The sequence below is a fragment of the Anastrepha obliqua genome, chromosome 2, assembly GCF_027943255.1.
Source record: "Anastrepha obliqua isolate idAnaObli1 chromosome 2, idAnaObli1_1.0, whole genome shotgun sequence".
Classification (NCBI taxonomy): domain Eukaryota; kingdom Metazoa; phylum Arthropoda; class Insecta; order Diptera; family Tephritidae; genus Anastrepha; species Anastrepha obliqua.
This window is the reverse complement of record NC_072893.1, coordinates 123,140,482-123,159,527: the sequence shown is the minus strand read 5'-3', so window position 1 is coordinate 123,159,527 and position 19,046 is coordinate 123,140,482. Positions and strand designations below refer to the sequence as shown.

At 36.4% G+C, this 19,046-nt stretch overlaps 1 protein-coding gene across 3 annotated transcripts in view; it reads right to left on the bottom strand.

Annotated features, from left to right (window-relative positions):
- Positions 1-3,837, bottom strand: part of LOC129238831 (insulin-like growth factor 2 mRNA-binding protein 1) — an 80,359-nt gene extending 76,522 nt beyond the window's left edge. Inside the window, exon 1 of one of the 3 annotated variants that reach the window (XM_054874030.1) lies at positions 3,220-3,837. The gene's annotated coding sequence lies outside the window, so the exon portion shown is untranslated. Of the gene's footprint in view, positions 1-3,213 lie in introns of all 3 variants that reach the window. The other 2 variants (XM_054874026.1, XM_054874025.1) reach the window with 2 other exon arrangements.
- Positions 3,838-19,046: the final 15,209 nt, after the last annotated feature.

The window sequence follows — 19,046 nt, the reverse complement described above, 5'->3', positions numbered from 1 at the left end:
GGCACTCGAAATCCTCACTTCGTCTCAACTTCTACTCATGTCTTCAAAGGTGGAGATTCCATTAAGCGTGTCATATAGTGGATTCTCGTTGCAAAGATATGCAGATAGAGTGTGAAAATTATAAGGGTTTGGTTAGAATTAAATCCCTATTTCGCTCGCTTGATGTGACAAAATCAAACGAATTCATGCTGCTTTTAATCATTTGACATGTAAAACCTCTAAAGTATCCCTCAGGTGTAGCGATCGCGCAGAATTGAATTATTCGTTAAATAAGTTATGAGGCAAAACAAAAATTTCGCTGAAAGGTGTTCAAAAACATCATAAAAAGTAGACGGTGATGTCTAGAAATATTTAAGAGTCTATTTCTTAGAATACCATATCGAAAATTTTAGAAAAAAGGAAACTTGAGCTGTAGAATTCGTCAATGATGATATTTGGAGAAGTGCCGCCTTGAATGTTCGGCAGAAAAATAATTGGAGTATTTATAAATCAGAGATGACGAGCTGTATGGTGAAAAAATAGTCTCGTATTAAAAAATCAAATCAAACAGAAACTGTTGAGTAGACGTAGAAGGGAAGCTTGGAAGTGAAATATGCTATATCTCCTGACGGAAGCAAAAGAAAGGGTGGTTGTAATATTCAGCGAAATGTGAAGATTATCGATCGATTGGAAGACAACTCAGATCAAGAGCTGCCGCTGATTGTAACGCACTCGAGGAAGATTTAAACGAACCGAATTTTGCAAGCGAAACTCAGAAGAGGATGAAACTGGAATATTCAAGTCGTCCGATATGTGGAACATTCCCCATAGACTATGAAATGATTTTCTATACTTGACACAGGGAAATTTCTGAAATATGTAACGACCAATTCAATTTTATAGTTGCCGGAGATTGCAACTCACTCGGAAAGATAAAAATATAACACAACTGTAGATAGAATTTGGAAGCGATACAAACTTGGCAGCGAAGCTGGAAGAAGTGTGGTTTTAGAATACGAAATTACATTCGATATTCTAAAGTGGAATATTATTTTATATCCTATCCAACTCTCCTGATCAACTTATGAACTGCTGACGGATGACCATTCGGTCGAAGAGCAAACCTCATAAAGAATCTAATCTAATCTATTCTAGTGTTGCATTTTTGCCTGACTTATGTATGCAGTTTTTGCAGATTTTGGGATTAAATAGGCAACAGAAAAAGTAGTAAATAGAGCAACACTAATCTTTTATACATTTTGGAGGAAAAAGATTCTTTGGTTTAGTTTTAAGTTCGCATCTAACACACGATATAAGTCGTTAGAGGTTTAAGTTTCCTAGAAATAATCGGAATATTCTCTTACGATTTCAATCGCCATTAGCGCCATCGAAAATTCTCAATAAGGTTATGGAAAATTTGGCGCATGGACTTAGCGTGCGCTTACCAGTTGCTCCATATAAAGTTAAAGCTCCATGAAATTGAAATTTGAAAGGCGAGCCAAGAAGCAGCGAGAGATTCGTAACTTCTAAAACATTATATTTAGAGCTCTGGAAAGAGGGTAGATAGTCAAGGAGGGAAGGAGAAGAGTATCAGAGAAAGTGATAGGTAAGAAAAGTGACAGGAATAGAGATAGTTAGTCTTGTGAGAGTTTTCCAGATTCTTTGGCAAATCTGAAAACATCCTCCAATTTGAGAGAATGAATATTACTCGTTCTCATGGCATCGGAACTCAAAATTCGTAGCCTTGCTGGAGCAAAGACAGGACACTGACAGAGAAAATGCTCAGTGCTATCGGGCACCTCTAAGCAAGACAAGCAAATTGAGTCTTCAATGATTCCAATGGCTGTCATATGCTGATTCCATGGGTTGTGTCATGTAATAATATTAACCATCAATCGAACGTCTTTTCATTCAAGTTTTATAAGAAAGTTCGACAGTTTTCTGTGCGGGCTTGTCACAAAACTCTTTGCAGTTCTGCAGCGATCTACACTGTTCCAGCGCTCTTTATGTAAATTGTATACAAAATTGCTGACTTAATTCATGGTTTCTACAGAACTGATTCCGATTATTCGCTCTGGACCCTGTATGGTGACCGCTTGGCTAATTCGTCGGCCATTTCTATAAAGCTCTATAATATGGGTTTTAGGCGTTGTTTTAGCTTAACTTACAGCCCAGGCGGACACTAAAGAGAGTTTGCATGTAAACATTTTGAAATATCTGCTCCAGCAATAGAACTTAGACAAATTTCGCTTGAGCTTCTGGAAGTCTCAGATGTCTAAGTAGAGCACCTGCTTAGGATCGCCTTCTGTAATTCTCAACAGGGCTGGTTGTTCGATATGAACTACATACAACCCAAGCAGCTACGACTGATTCCGGTTTTCAAGCTTCAACGAATGTTCGCTAACCTTAGGTGCTCCATAATTTTCATCAAACGTTCACCAATGCTCGTTTTCTAAATTTGTTTGCACTGCAGATAGACTCAGGTATTTTTGCCATAAAAAATTGTCACAAATTGCTAAAAAATGATGAGACAAAACAGAAATACAAATGTAACAGAGAATGAAGGTATGCAGTAGAGCTGATAACGGAAAGATCGGCAAGCAAGTTAAACATATGTTGGGGGGGAATGTAAATTGAGCATGGCAAAGAATAAACCAACACACTTAAATACCCAAATGTCTAACATAAAACACACATACCCTCGTGAGGGGCAAATGTACGTTGCCAAAAAATGCACCTCTACATTAGTAAAAGCGCATGAAAGCACATAAAAAGTGACAAGCGAGAGAGAGAGAGAGAGAGTGAGCGAACAAGCGCGAGAGATATTAGAGCGGTGTCGTGAACAGGGCAAATCAACAGACGAATGAACGGATCGTCGGATAGAACGACAAACAGGCGGACCGGCGGGCAGACGGACAGGCTGATGAACTAACACCACTAGCATGCATTTGCAAGCCCGTATATGTGTTTCCGTACGTATGCACGAGTATTCGTATTCACGTGAAGTGTAGTGGAGTGGATTAGGAGGGCGCTAAGCATATTGGCACAGACAGAGTGAATGCAAAGCAATTTGGAGGGCAAAGAAATTAAATCTAAGAAAAAAATTTGTGTATAGTGAAGCAAAGAAAAATGTCTTTGCTGTCATACACACACGCACGAGCGCGCGCTCGTGAATGCAAGCACACGCACACCGCAATAAAGCCAAACAAATTTTTGGCAGTTGTAGATACACACACGTACAGGTCGTTTCCGTGCTGCTGCTGCTGTTGCTGCTTTTGCTGATTTTGCTTTTGCTTGCTCTCAGGTCTCAGGCTGCGTTTGCTTTTGCTTTCTTGCTCGGCTACTGCTACTACTGCTTTTGCTGCCGCCTGCTGTAGTTGTTGTTGCTGTTGCTTTTGCTTTGCGTTTACTTTTGCTATGCGTGGCAATCGTTGTTGTTGCTGTTGCTGCTGTTGTCGCTGCTTTTTGCTTGCTTTTTGCACTGCAGTTGGAAACTTTCCGTCGTAGGCACTTTGCGAACCAGAATAAAAAAAAACTAAACTGCGAAATTTTACTGCGAACTTTTTCACTTTCGGCACTTTTGCAAACCAATTTTTGTTTCAATCTCACACAATTTGTTTTAAGCAAAAAATTGTCCAAAATTTTATGTAAATTTCTTGCTACGATTTGTTAGAATTTTTGCGCACAAAAAATGTCACTTGAATTTATGGATTTGTAATATTTTTTTTTGTTTGTTTTGTGTTTTGAGTTTTAGCGAAATTGAAAAATTATTGGAAACTTTTTGTTGGAATTTTTGCGTCGTTTTGGAACATTTGACATTTACGTTTGCTTGAATTTGACTTTGTCCAAAGACCAAAAAAAAATTTCAAGGGGAAAAATGATGATAAAAAAGCGGCTATGTAAAGACAAAATAAAGCAAAAAAATTATACAAAAAAAGAAGAAAACTTGAATAAAAAATGTTTTTGATTTTTTCGTGGACTGTTTTTGATTTTTTGTTTTAGTTGTTACGTGTCTGATTTTTGGCAAATGATGTCAGCCGGCTGAGTTGGTCTTTTCGTCAATTTTTTCGTTTGTCTTTTCTTAGTGAGCTGGGCAAGCTGGGCAAATGGTTGAATTGGTTTGGCCGGTTAGTGTTTTAGGGTGGTGCGCATTCTCAGGGAGAAGTTTTCGTGTTCATAACAAATATTAATTTAATTTATTTTTTTGTTTTTAGTGAAGTAGTCAGATTTTAATTGGTTGTTGAACATCTGAGGCAGAATTTTTCATTTTCATAATAAATAATAATTTATTTTATTTTTTGTTTATAATGTAGTACTGAAATTTTATTTTTCGTTTTCAATTAATGTAATTTATGTTTTTTTTTTTTGTTTTTAATGAAGTAGTAAATTTTAAGTTGTAGTTGAATATTCTAGTTTTTTATTATTAGTTTTTAACATTTAAATTTTGCTGATAAATTTTAAAATATAATTTTTGATTTTAAGTAAAATTGTTGAAGCAGTCAAGTTTTTTGCAATTTGAATATATTTTATTATTTTTTTCAACATTTAAACAAAATTTTATTCATAAATTTTAAAATACTGTATGTAGCTTCTTAGCCATTTTTTAGTATTTTAAATAAAATTGCTTGCGCAATAAGGTTTTGTTAGAAGTTTTTTCCGTCTCAAAGCGAACGAAATTTTGGTTAATTCAAATGCGAATTTTGAGGATAATTTAATTTTTTTAACTAGCGCTAAATACTTTTGCGTTTAAGCAAAGTTTAGGTTTTTAATATTAAATAACTAATTTAGATAATAAATTCTTCAAGTTAAAAAATAAGTAAATTAATAGTAAAATTATATTTTAAATGGTTAATTAAAAGGTTTAAATTTATGGAATTTCGGGTATTTCACTCAGTTAGCTATTTTTATTATTTCTTTGATGTTAAATTTTCTTAAATTAATTGTGAACTTGGAAAAGAATCATAAAATTAAATTGTGTTGCTTTATGAGTGCTCAAATCAGCGATTTTCTTCTTTTTCTAAATAGTCAAATATTTATTTTTGGTTTTCTTGTTTTAAGTTTTAATGCGTTCATTTTTATTTTTTAACGATAGTTTTTAAAGTCATTTTATTGTTGATAATTTTCTTAATTTTTGAAATTTTTTTACTTACTAAGTTGTTTATTCCTTCGTTTTTCTTCTTTTTAGATTTTAATTGAATAACAAATAATAATTTAATAATTTACCTTATTTTTCAATTTGTTTACTTACTGAATTTTTCAATTTATTCAATCATCTTATTTTTCATTTAAATTTTTTTTGTTGATAATTTTCTTAATTTTTCAGTTAGTTTTACGTACTAGTTTTTTTATTTATGCATTCATCTTGTTTTTAATTTCTAATTGCATTTCATGCCTGATAATTTACTTTATATTTCAATTTGCTTACTCACTAAATTTTTTTATTTATTCATTTATCTTATTTTTCATTTTTTAATTTGATTTTATTGTTGATAATTTGTTAGATAGTTTTACTTAATAAATTTTTTTATGCTTTCATTCATCTTATTTTTAATTTTCTACTTCCATTTTATTGTTGATGATTTACTTTATTTTTCAATTAGTTTTACTTATTAATTTTTTGTATTGGTTCATTAATTCGTCCCTCTTATTTTTTAAGTTTTTCATTTTTTAATTTAATTTTAATAATTAATTTTAAAGTTTTTTTGTTACTGATTCACTGCTTTTTTTACTTACTAATTTCTTTTTGTTTTATTCATTCATGCATCTTATTCATTTAGTTGTTTTTGTATATAACTGGTTAAAAATTTTTTTTTAAGTTTTTGAACTACTTTTTTAATATTTAGTAACATTTTCATTAATTTTTTATTTTTTTTTTACGATTTTTAGTTACGTATTTTAATTAACTTTCATGTTGACATTTTGATTCATTACCATTCAAGTTTCAGTTTAAAAAATGAAATATTTAAAAAAAAAATAAACATCGAATTTTATTTTTTTATTTTCGTATTTCATTCTAATATTTTTTATATTTTTATAAATTGAAATATTAAAAAAATAAACATCGAATTTTATTTTTTATTTTCGTATTTCGTTCTAATATTTTTTTATTCAGCCTTTATTCGTTTTTTTTATTTTTTGTATTAATTTTTAGGTTATATTTTTTATTTGCTATGAAGCTTTTTGATAACATTAGGCATCATCTGGTTTAGTTAAATATTTGATTTTTTATTTAATTCTATTTTGCATTTGCAACCCACTTGCTGACTAACTTAATAATAATAATTATTTAAATTATATTTATTTTCTTTTAATTAATTAACTTTGTCGAATGCAAAATAAAACACTGATATGTATTTTTAGTTTCTTAGTTCTTTCTTTGTTTCATGAATATTACAGTGTGTTAGTTACGCTAAAAGTGTGTTCAAAAAGTAACCATAAAAGCTAAAACCACTTTTTGGGGGCACTTTGCACTTGTCTTTTATTAAATTATTTTCCACTCCAGCAATAATTTTTTGTTGCTTTAATTTTTGTGTTTGCATTTTTTCTTTAGCAATTTTTTAACAATTTTTCGAAAGTCTTTGTTTTTGTTTTTTGGTTTTTTTTTTAACAACAAACGAATTATAAATAGCGAATCGCGCGGCAACACGCTCGCCGTTGTCGTCGATGGCGTTCGGTAAAAAAAGCACACACTCGTGCCTCAACAGCGGCGGTGGGTAGTGAGGTACATATGTATGTATGTTTAAGAAACAAACAAAAAAACAAAAAAAAAAAAACATTAAAAAAAAATAAAAAATTTTACGACAAATTTTTTTGCTTGTCTTAGCTAGATGAGCTGTCACTGTCTTCTCGGTCATTTGGATCGACTGTTTACTACCTCTAAGACTGATTGACTGACTGTCTGTTCGTTTGTCTTCTGGCGGTCAGTTATGGACTTGGCCTAGATCTTGGTATTGGTCTCGGTCTCGGTCTTGTACTTGCACTGACTTGCGCACTCCGGCTCGTCGTCTTCTCCGTTGCTTACGGTTAGGAACGTTTTCAGACACTGACTGGATGGTCGGCGCTTAGTTGTCAGTTGGCCAGTGGCGGCGAGATCGACGAGAGCGAGAGTTTCCAAAAAATTATTGCCGAAAATATGCCAACAACAGCAGCAACAACACATAAAGCTTAAATGTAATAAGTGGTATGCGTAAGCACTCAAGCGTCTGTATGAACGTTGGCATGCATACATATCTGTGCGTGTATGTGTGTGTGTATGTGTGTATAGGTCCAAAATATTTCATTTTCACTTTATTTAGCAAAGTTTTCTATGCATGTTGGTACTTTTGGTATATGTGAGGCAGTAGTAGTGGTGGTGGCAGCAGCAGTAGCAGAAATTCCAACAAACTGCAGCCACGTCCGCGATAGTTGCTCACTGGTTGGCGCTCAAACAGATGCGCCACACACACACACACACACACACACCATCAAGCACCACAAAATTGTTGAGCGCACTGAGCAGCTGCTACTAAGAGGCGAAAACTCAGAAAAACCAAAAATAAAGCAAAAAGTTGCCAAAAATTTTCGAGTGCTATTTGTGTTTTGTGAGTTTGATGTGGTTTTGCAAATTTTCCGCTCAAACAATGCTTTGCTTAGAGCAAAGTGTGAACTTACATGAACAGTTCATGGTGTATTAGGTTATGCCCATAAAATATAGTCGCATGGGTCAAGCAATAGTGGCCTAGGCACATAGTAAAAATACACAAAATAGTTGGGCGTATGTATTCTTAGAGCTTGCGCTTGTATTGTAATTCATATGTTTTGTTTTATTACTAAAAATAGTTGCATACAATTATTGGGATTACTACATAGTTCTTAAACACTTTTTCACTTCACTTTCACGCGAACGGAAAGCCTGCCGGGAATAAACTCCGCTCTCTGTGGTGTAACAAAAGTGTTTGAAAGCTATGTCAGATGTGCTTCTCAGTGGGAAGCATACGAGTACATCTTGAAAATTGACAAGTGATTCTAACTATTGTCTTCTTCTTGTTTGGCGCGATAACTGATTAAGCAAAGCGCTCCAGTCCTTTCTTTCGTCAGTTGAACGCTCCAAGTGAAGCCAAGTCCTTCTTCTAAGAGCTGGAGTATTTGTACCCATTCGGACGCGAGAACCCAGCCAGCCGGTAGGAGGCTTTGAACAGTCGGTTCTACGTTACCGGAACGAACCGGGTATTCCTTTTTACCTAAGCGGAAAATAACACTGTTGCTGTGGGATCGAAAGCTCAGTTCAGAAAGCTAACAACCTCCGAAATGTCGCGGCTTTCATTAAACCTTTTATCAAAGACAACATAAAAAATTGTATGTAAAACCCGGAAAGTAGCAAATTATTTCTTCTTTACACGAGATATGCCGTCGATCTTCCTTTATATTTTTGAGCCTAACATATTAAACGCTCTCAGTCGTATAAAAGCGTCACCTAATCATTTATGCAACTTCCAAGATGCTGCCCGCATTTATGTACAAAGTAAAAAATTGCCACACAAAGAACGAGTTCCAGTACCACTTACTAAAGAGGAAAGATCATTGCTTGGGGGTGTACTCTTTAATGGAAGAACGCCACCAGCCCGTTGACGCAGAATAACAGCAGCGAAGAAATTTCAATTGCTGTTTCCTGCACTTCGCATGCCATCCACCCGAAAAGCAGTTATAGAAAAACTCTCCCAGCTACAACAACGGTTGGCTTCTTTTTACTTTCCTTAAACCATCAAGTGTAGGAAACTCTCAAGAAGCAGCGAGGCACCTAATTGAGGCAGACAAGTCTACGAGAACCTGCTTATTAAATAACGAGACTGACGCTGTTGTAGAAGAAGTACGCATGCGCCAAATGCCAGTGACCGTCAGCTAATTCTTCTCATTTTGCCGAAAGTTGCTTCTGCAAATAAATCAGTAAAGCCACACCCTTCGTTTGCATTAGAAATCTTGCTTGTCCCGACTGACAATTTTTTAGCGGCTCATTCTGCCTTCTGAGGTAATGGATTCTCCATCGAGACCATGCGCCGACTCATTCCGCAGTGTCTGCCGCGGGGTTTCTAAGCAACAAGGTCTGAGTCCGTTCGAGCTGTGAAAGCGAAAGTGGCACGTGTTTTGAAGGAGTCGAAGTAGTAAGACGGAATAATAATAGAAGATTTGCTCGGTATAAAGGTGAGGTGTGGATTGTAGGTGATAATATTATGTATGAAATCAAGGTTTCAAATGTTTTACAGTGGCAATCTCGTTACTTGGTATACACTTCTCGTAATTAAAGATTCTCAAATTGATTTTATGTGAACTTTTCACAACTTCGGCCCAGATTTCTAGCAAAACCGGCCTTATATCGTCACTAATCCACCGAATAGTTTCATCAAACGTAGCTGGCTTAGATCGATGTGTTTACGTAACCTTCTAAAAAGTAGTCTAAAGCAGCACAATCTCAAGAATACGCGTTTAATTTACCAGCGCTAGAAATCCGAGATTACTGGATTGCTGAACTGACCCCAATTCACTTGATTATTAAGCTCTTTAAGGCTACAGCAAGCCTTGCCTAGATCCTGCATTAGAATTATGCAGGACACTCATCAGACCAGGCTTTCCATGATATGATGATGATATAAACTTGGTGGTTTGTCATTTAATGAGAAGTAGAACGTTCTGAATGCTTTCCGCTAGATGCCTTTAGTGAGCTACATCGCATTAAGCATATCCGGTAAAAGTACACTTAAAAATATGTTTTTGGCAGCTTGGTGTTTGGTCGCGAAATCGGTTGTGTTGTAGTTTTCCAAAATAAAGGTAAAATAAGCGGTATTCGATACATTATTGAAGAGTAATGTGACCAAAGTTAGGTTAGGCTGAAGCGGTTGTCCACTATGAGACACACTCTGGACCATATCCCATTGTAATATAGTGTGGAGAATTTATCCTTACCTCTCCTAAATCGGATGTGTAGGTAGGTAGGTGAAATTGTTAAAGTACCACTCTCGCATTCCCCAAGGAGCACTAAACCGCTGTTTTCATACCATTATTACTCCAACAGGAAGATATCTTCAACCAGCCAGAGCTGTTGATATAATGGAGAAGATTGGTGGGATTTAGGTTGGCGCACTGCCCCATGCTGTCGGAGAAAGGAATACCCAGTGATCTTAATCGTCTAGCTGCGAAACCCCGACATTTACAGTCTCCTTCTCCGAAAGGTCCCACAGTCTCTGCAATGTGGGTTAAATGGCAACCCTAGCTTTTCCGCGTGTGTGCCGTTCGTCCAAAGGCTACGCGTTTGGAAATTGAGTGGCGTGTTGTCTCCAGGACTTTCTCAGTTCTCCGTATATTGTACTGGGGCCAAAGGGTTTTCGAAATAGCACATGAAGAAATGGAGCTCCATCTTTTCTGCGCTTTCCTGAAAAATCATTTGTGCAATTCCCCTTTAACAACTGTCAGGGGGATGCCGATGATCGCGTAAAAGGTATCTGAGGCCAATTCAGTCCTCTTCTTGGCAAGCTTATCAGCAATTTCATTTCCCTCTATGCTCCTATGCCCTGAAACCCAGATCAGAGAAATGATACGTGCGCGCCCAAGAAATTTGATCTCCTCCTTACGAGGAGGTGCCAAGTCTAGCTAGTTACAGTCAGTGTCAAGCGATCAAAACGTTATGCTCTTTATGAACCCAATATAATACCGAATACACTAACAAAATAGTGGCTCCAGCGATTGTGTACTTTTTTTTTTTAAATCATGGATATCGTCAGTTGGAAGCACTTATGAGCACTTATTCCATTGCTCATGAATTGAATATTGGTAAAAAACTGTTTGGTACTATTTGCATGAGATTAACTATAAGTATGTTAAGTTTATCATTGAAAAAAACTTGAGAAAATTTTCACTTCACCGCATGCCCACAGTAGGTTTCGAGTCCAGGATCAACTGAATATTAGTCACGCACTAACCCACTAGGCCACGGCTGAGGAATTTGTGAATATTTTCTAGCGCGAAACTAAGATTGTAATTACCTTTCGGCTATCAGCGTAATAGCTTGAGTCCTTAAAGTAGTCCTACTGTTAAACAGCCACCCGATTGCTTAATTGATTATGACAATTTTAAGCCCCAAGGAGGTTAGGTAGAAAAAAACCACCTGTAACTCTTCTGCCTAATTTTATTTAGTGCGCTAATATTACATTTTTGGCTTTTATTAGCTGACAAATAGTCTCGCAGTGGCCGTATGGAGCCCGTCTTTGTTGAAATAATCAAAATATTATAATAGCGCTGTCCAAATCGGCTCATATCCGCTAAGCATATACATATACTACATATCTATAGTTATAACCGGCTTTTTTTGCTTGCTTGCTTCCATACTAAAATAAATAGCAAAGAAAGATGTAAGAAAATGCTTTTACGCTTCAATACACATAATGTGTGTAGATGGCGTATTGAGCACGAACACACAACTACACGCGCACATGTGCCACGGATAAATCAAATTCTCAACAAAAAGTTTTTATAGGGAGCGACGAAGCGAAGAAAAAAAATTGAGAAAACTTTGCGGCTAATTTTGTTTAGATGCACACTTTGCCAATTTGTGTACATACACGTGTGAATTTGTATGCCTGCATGTGCTTATACATACATATGCATGTATACGAATTGGCGCTTATGTGTGTGTGCATGTACGCGTATGAGTACAGCAATAGCGGTTCTTCACCTTACATACCATGCATGCCCTAGCACGTCAAAGCTTTGCGCAGTCAATAAAAATAAAATAAAGCTAAAAGTACATTTTACTTTCACCTTCATTGAAAGTACACAAAAAAGTCAAAAAATGCATCTCAATAGTTGCACACATTGACGCCATATCCGTTTCCGTTTCATATGCCCCAACTAAACATATTCGCTTTGTCTATTATTGTTTGTTGTTTTTGTTACGGTTTTTGTTGCCTCTCACTCTCGCACTCACACACTCCAAACGCCCCAACAGCGCTGCGCTCCAAACACACAAGCACTAATACACATGTAATGGCGTATGAGCGCTCTCTTGGCGTTTACTTTGCGAAGGCTTTGCTTTTCAAACACTCATCACAGCTGGCACTCATTTGCTTACGGTCGCGCGCCTCTCCCTAAGCTCCGTGCACGTTTTTGTTTTTGCTGAGCAATTTCGCGGTTTGAACGCCCGCAAGTTTTGACAACTCATTAATATGGCCTCCTCCTCCTACTCCTACTCTCTCCCTTCAAATTAGAATTCTTTATCTATTTATTGCCTTAATTGTTGTTTTAATTTTTGTTTATTTTGTTCTTGTTTATAATATGTTTTTGTGCCACTGTAGCGCTGTCATCTTTTCACTAACTTGCCGCATTGTGCCAATACGAGTGTAGTGGCGCTCCTCGTATCACCTACAAGCGCTATTTAATGTGCAAGTATGTGTGTGTGTGTGTTTGTGCACGCGTATGCATTGTGGCGCATTAATTTGCCAGCCATTTGCCTTTTGGCATTGACTCAGCTAATCATCAATAAGTTTTCATTGCCTTATTGGGTATGAGTTTAGCAAATTTTTGCTCTCCCACTTTTTTTTTTAAAACCAAAAAAAAAAACAGAAACTTTGTTAAACTTTTTTTGAAAGCTTTCGCTTAGTAAACGTGCCTCATGATCTCATTTTCCAATATGGATGAATACGCCGAAAAGTCCTTGGTGGGGGAAAGCACAAAAAAATGATTTTTGGGTTTATATAAAGAAAATGAATACCTCCTCAAGTCGAATAGCTCCGAGCTCCTTCCACAAATGTGTTGACATACCGAATTAAGCCACCTATAAATGCTAGTTGGTCAGCTTCGTTGGCTGGGTCATGTCTCCTAAATGGATACAAATACTTCGGCTCGGAAAGTATTCGATACAGTACCGGTTGGTGGTAGCAGAGAAAGAGGAAGGCCTCCTCTGTGTTCGAAGGACTTGGTTTCACTTGGTGTTTCCAACCGGCGCCGATTAGCATAAGAAAGAAACGGCTGGCGAACTGTGTTGAACTCAAAAATCGTGTAAGGGCTTATCGCGCCAATCAAGAAGAAGAAGAAATGCTTGTTTCTTTTCATGAAAAGCCGTTTCTTGGCAGAAGTTCACTCGATGATTTAAGACTACTTGCCGAGAGGCGTTCGCTATTAGAAAAATCGTGAGAGTCTTAACTTTTATTCAACCCCAATGACTTCAAGACGATCTGAGATCTGAAGGCCTAGGAAAATAAATTGTAGCTTACCAAATGTCCAAATCGGCAGTGTCTCAAGAAATAAGATAACTTGAAGCTCCACCGAAATGTTATGAGATTTATTCCTCTATTTTCGGGGTTTCCTATAATGCTTAATAAAGTGAGGAAGAGCTCCGCGATCTAAATGCTGCGAATTTTAAAAATTAACCTTTAACCGGAATCAGAGTTTCCCTTTACAGAATTTTCCAAGAAGGGCTATAAATGATCAATCACTTTTCATTTCAACATCCAGGACTGCAGGCGAAGCGATCTGAACGTTTCTCAACTAAACTAACCGACTGACCGAGACACTGGAACTTTTGGCTTAATAATTGATTTGACAAGACATCGCCTTGACTTACTGCACAGTTGAGGAATGCGTCTCCTACTTACCGAGAGTGAGCACAATGAGGTATAATACTTCCAAGTAAGCGTCTTCATTTCAACCTAATATAACCTGCATCAGTGTTTAAAAATTTCTTCGTGAAAATTGCGATCAACTCATAGTTAATGGATTCTGTTACATGAGCTTTTTTGCGCCACTGCAGTCTGTTGTACGTAGAATGTGGCAAACTCACTTCCTTTGGCTGCGGATTCATGTTTATTTTGGCGTCACTTGAGTTCCTCTAAGTCACACGTCACTTGAGCTTGAGTGGAGCTGAAACACGCAGAATGCGTGTCTCATTATTGGTGACTTCTTTTCTCTCTTCTCCTTGCTGGAGTGCAGTTCGTCGCTTTTGTGCTTTGTCGTTGGCCGACTACCAGCCATGGGATTTTTCTTTTTTCAGCAGCCAAAGTCGTAATCTAGTAGCGCTATGCTCTACATTGGAACTCTAGGAATTTATGATGATGATGATGCTGAAAATTGTAATCTGTCTAATGTTAGATTCATACATACTCGTATAGCCTGCACCATGGTTCTATCTCGAGATCAGAATTTTCCGCACATTTTGCTAATTATGAGTCCAAATTTAGAGTAATGCACTGCCAATAAGCGATGTGAGGCCAATAACAGTGCTACAGTGCGGAAGCCTAGATTACTTTCATTAAGGATACAGGATTTCAGATATCCCACAGATGTGCTTCCACGCCTTGCCTGACGATCTATCTGTCTATCGATGGGTCGAAAAATAGAAAAGTAAATGGCTCACATGACAATGGAGCGTCACTACGCCATAAAAGTTCTTTTAAATGCCAATATCACGCCCCAGGGCACCTTCAGACTCCATAATGCACGCTAAGAGGTTCTTGATAGCTACATTTCTAACATTCATGGGATCTATAGGTACCTTAATAATCTAAATATGTACATTCGCATCATCCTCCGAGCATAATCGGCATTATGCTTCAGTAATTAAATCCATTCAGCGCTGAAGCGAACACAGTGGATTATCATCGATGAGGTAACCTGTATCCTAGGAAATCTTAGGTCGATTCTACCCAATCGGTTTATGTTATTTCTACTAAGGGTCTTCTGAAGCTAAGTTATCGAACTTTTAGCTAACTTGCGTGCCTTTATGTCCAGAAACAGAATATAAATATGTTTCCGCCAGCCTTCGGCTTCCACATAGTATACAGAAGTTCTTGAGCAATACTGCCATATCAGATACCTCAATGAGCTAGCAACTTGAAATACTAACTGAGCCCCAGTTCTGTGCAGTAAATTTTAGTTGCAAACCCTTCTTTCGTTTTTCTGCTCTTCGAGTATAGGTGACTCAGGTGTCTTGTAGGCTTCAAGCCCTGTCGAAGCTCGGGCCAGTGGTGTTTTGGTATTCTAGCTGGTTCTGTTGAAAGCTCTGATCTGAGTTTCGTGGTGCTGGTTGGCGGTTGTTCTGTTAAAATTTCTAAATTGACATCAATGCACAGCTGGATGATGAAATAAGTCAATGCCTTCTGACGGCTGTTTATTAATTAATTTTTGTATATGTAATTCGATTTTTTTCAATCCTAAGCTCATTAGATCTGATATATTTGGAGTTGTGAGTTCAATTCACGCTTTAGAATTGGGTGTTCGCTTGACGAATGATTTGGTGAATGCAAGAGATCGGTAGATGTAAGTGTGAATTTCGAATAAATGAAAATTTTCCTTCCCAAAACTACGTGCAAGCTTAGATCCTTAACTTGATGATCTCAATTCAAACACACATTCGACGATCAATCAACGATCGCTGCAATCCTGTATTCATACCAAAAAAAAACCTCATTTCGATACTTATCTTTTTACCGAAATCATTCAATTGTCTGCTAATAAGCTTTTAAGCGTTCAAACTCAAGTGTTGATCAGTTGAGAACCACCCTTAAGTGGTGCATACCTACATATGAAATACATCCCTGCTGAACGAGCAACTTATGACAAATGCCTAACGGTAGATAGCATCTAAAGGATATTGCCTGCCAAAATTTACATATTTTAAGACAAAATAACTATCTATGAATCTAGGAATGCATAGAGGAGGCCACTAAGGAGAAAAAGGCGTATAAACGATGACGAGCTACTTAAGTATAAAAGGTTGAAGGGTTGAAAGGAGTGAAAGGACTTGAGCAAAATCATGAACACATTGAGCGCATTTTTTGCAATTTTGAGTGAAAAGCTTATTGCACACGTTTGTTTTGAGCTTGTATGTGTGCAAGAGAGCGATTAATATTTATCATATGTATACACACACACACACACGCAATCTTCTGGAAACTAGTGTATGGCAAAATTCTTTGAGTGTATGTGTTCGTTGACGATGACGTCGACGCTGGCGTTGCCAAAAATGCTGTCGGCCAGTGCTGAGAGGAAATGAAACAAAGGAGCTGCGAATATAATTATAGCAACAACAAAGCAAGTAATAGTTGTAAAGGAAGTGTATACACATGCGTACGTACATACGAGTATGCCTTGTGTGAGCGCAAACAACAGCGGAGCGAGCAGCTAAGCAACCACTATCGCACAATGAGGAGGGGGACGGGGGCGCTTTGATGCGATGCGATGCGATGCGGCACGGAGCGCGTTCTGTGTGTTTGCCGAAATTTTTCAAACCCTTGGCCTTCGCCTGCGCATGTCTTCGACTTCGGTTTTTCGGTGCTTACCATGTCGTCGTCGGCGTCTTCGGCTTTGCCTTCGCCTTCGCCTTGGACTTGAATTTTGCTTAGCATTGTGTGCTGAGTTGCCCTCGCTCCTTCACTTTGCCGCTGCTTGGAACATTGGTTTTGTATCCTTCTTGGAAGGTTTTCATGTGCAGTTAGTTATACACATACATACATATACACATTCCTTTTTACATATACCGGCTTGTGTATGAGAATGCTTGTATTGCCTTTGTTGTTTTTGCTGTTGTATTTGTGCCGCTTCCTGTCGCTTGGCACTTCGTTGTACAATTTTTAGGCATTTTTTCTTCGTTTTTTTATTATTTGTATCTTCCGAATTTCTTAATTTTTTTTCTGCATAAAGGATCAATTTGCTGTTTGTGAAGTAGTTTTTCTTCGCAGTTTTTATTACTTTTTTCTAACACTGTACTGTGTTGGTAAAACTTTGCTGATGTATGTATGTGTAACTCATATCCTTATGTTAATAGAAAAGGCAGTCTTACGTACGTGGAAGGATGCTTAATATAATGCATTATGTTAATTTAAAAATAGGAAATATGACGGCCCCGATGACAGTACTTACAAATGTGCAAATGCATGAGCTGATAGCTTCAAAATTCAATATTTGAGAAAAATTTGAGATACTTATTTGCGGTTGGGAGACAAGAAATCCATTTTATAAACCCAATTTGGAGTTCCTGAATACAAATGTAGCCAGGCTAAAATTAAAAACAAAAAAAAAATAGGCGCCAATCGATACCAAGTGGCAGTCGATGCTCTGATAGTCGATTCTAAGTTACCAGAACGACTTGTATATACATATATATACGGGCAATAACGGCCCGAACCCTTCCTTGCCTTGGGACAGTATATCATCAAGGAAGAGTTTAGAAGCGAAGAGCTAAGGTTAGGGCACGTGAAGCTATGCTAGTTCTTTATGTCGAATAGTTAGTGAGGCCTACGAGCTTTGCATACTCACAGATGTACGCGAAATTTTAATTTGGACATAATCCTATTTAAATGGCTTGCAGATGGTAACTAAAAGGCGGAACACCCAACAAAATGTGGCGTCCTATTGGTATTTAACGACACAGACTTCTAATTAGCCTTAACAAAGAACGTACAATGAATGCCATTAGTAACAGCGTACATACAGAAAAAGTTTAACAGGCACTGGATGTAATGTCAAGAGCAAAGAGGTCATTAGTAAGTAGAAAAATTTTATAATGTATTAAAAAAGAGGATATATTAGGTTTTATGCCCAGTGAACACTTATGGATCTGCTAATATTTCAGGAAACCATGTAAATCGAGATACAAATATGTTAGTGTGCATAACTTCTGCAGGTTAGATGAAGAAACACTGGAATACATTCTCTGTGACGCCGAAATATGGTGTAAAGGTTAAAATTTTTCGAAAACAATCGCATACAAGTACATACATAGGACGAAGGTCAAGCATATTAAGTATACTAGGTTAGATGTCACAGCCCTGTCGTATATTCAGTAAGATGCCTGAAATTTTTTTATGAATGTCCAATGGTTTTCATGTATAATAATAGTATATAGTCGAAATAAGTGGTGAAACTGCATTTACTAAGAATCTCAAAAAGCCCGTTACGGTGAAATGTGGTAAATATTTTGAGGAATTAAGGTTAAAACTGCATTACTGGTATGAAATATATGCCTTGTTCTACCGCACCAAATTATCGAGTTATCATTTTCTACTATTTTTTTAATTATTTGTAGTTGTTTTAATTCTATTTTTTAATTTATTTTTATTTCTAGTTTCTTATATATTTTTATTATATTTTCTTATTTTTGTTTTATTTCATTCTCTTTGTTTCCACCTTACTAATTTAATTTAATACATATACTCGTATAATAAAATAAATTTATATTTAATTTGTTAAATTTTGCTTTTATTTAAATTTATTTTATTCTATTTTCTATTTTTCCTTTTTTACGAATTTAATAAAAAATTATAGATTTCTGTATATTTTTATGATACATAATAGGATTTTATTTAATTTTCTTATATATTTGATTTAATATGGTTATATTTTGTTTTGTTTTGTTTAATTTAATTTAATTTAATTTAATTTTATTTTATTTTATTTTATTAGAGTTTAATTCATCTCGGCTATTGCCGGAGATTACACATCCCGGATAAAATTTTCACGATTCGCAGTCATGCAAGTTGTAATAATATTTTGATCTACTGCGTAGTTTTCGTCGGTTTCATCAAGCTGGCCTCTAATCAGATGTATTTATTTTATTTTCTTTTGATTTAATTTTTTTTTCAACCATCCCATTCTTTGGTAGGCACTTACACAACTTGATGGCAGCTTAGCTGCAAGTCAGATATTTACACTGTTTTAATAAGTTTTGAACAATCGTGCTCTAACTACTAGAACTAATAGCTACAGGTGTGAATATTGTAACAATAAATATGTATTACAAATTTATTGAAGGAAATTTGTTATGATGTGACAAGAATTCAGCAGAGCCGCTTTTTGAAGGTCATAGATCAGGTGCTTCTCCAATTTGAGCTTCTTAAGGTTTTCCGTCAGATTTGCGTGAACGAGACCGTGGGCCGATATGATCAGTGGCAATATAAAGACCTTTCTGAGTTTCCACTGCCGCTTGATGTCAATCCCCAAATCGGAGTATTTGCTGATTTTCTCTGTGTACGTTTTATGAATATTTTTGTTCAATGGGACGCCAATGTCTATGACAAACGCAGTGTTGTCATTTTTATTTACCACAA